The sequence below is a fragment of the Oryzias latipes genome, chromosome 20 (assembly GCF_053564925.1).
Source record: "Oryzias latipes strain Hd-rR chromosome 20, Olatipes_Hd-rR_3.1".
Lineage (NCBI taxonomy): Eukaryota > Metazoa > Chordata > Actinopteri > Beloniformes > Adrianichthyidae > Oryzias > Oryzias latipes.
In genome coordinates, this window is record NC_136256.1 from 10,974,767 (window position 1) to 10,975,349 (window position 583).

Genomic DNA, 583 nt, shown 5'->3' on the forward strand with positions numbered 1-583 from the left:
CTTTAACGTTGGGTCATCTAGACCCACAAGACAGTGCTCTGAACCTTTTTTCTTCAATGATTTGTGATCTTCACTGGTGTCCATGGATTACATGAAATCTTTCCACCTTTATCCACCTTTGTCATGGTAGGAATAACACGTCAATGTAAGGGTGGGGTCATCTAAGATAGCACAAGGGTTAAGGTGGATTTAAATGTAACAAAGTGGATGGATTTCTACAGACTTTTACTGAGAAGTTCAAAAACCTTCATTTAATAACAGGTTTTTAGTGTGATCGCATGAACCAGATGTTTGCAACAGTCGTTCACACAGCTGCAGGAATCCACTGCACCATTTGTCGACATAAAAAGGAAAATTTAAATGAACATTTTCTTTCTCTTTTTTTTTTTAGTTGCTGGCTGAAGAAGATTTTACTATCCAACTTTTCGGACTAAGAGTTTAAAGTCTGTAGAAACTGGATAAGGTGATTGTGAAATGATTTACCTGCTAAAGAAAGATAGGTTATCAGTGGAGTTTTATTCTCAAGCTGAATAAAGAAGTCAAGTTCACAGGTGAGACGACACAATAAAGACTCCAGACTGAA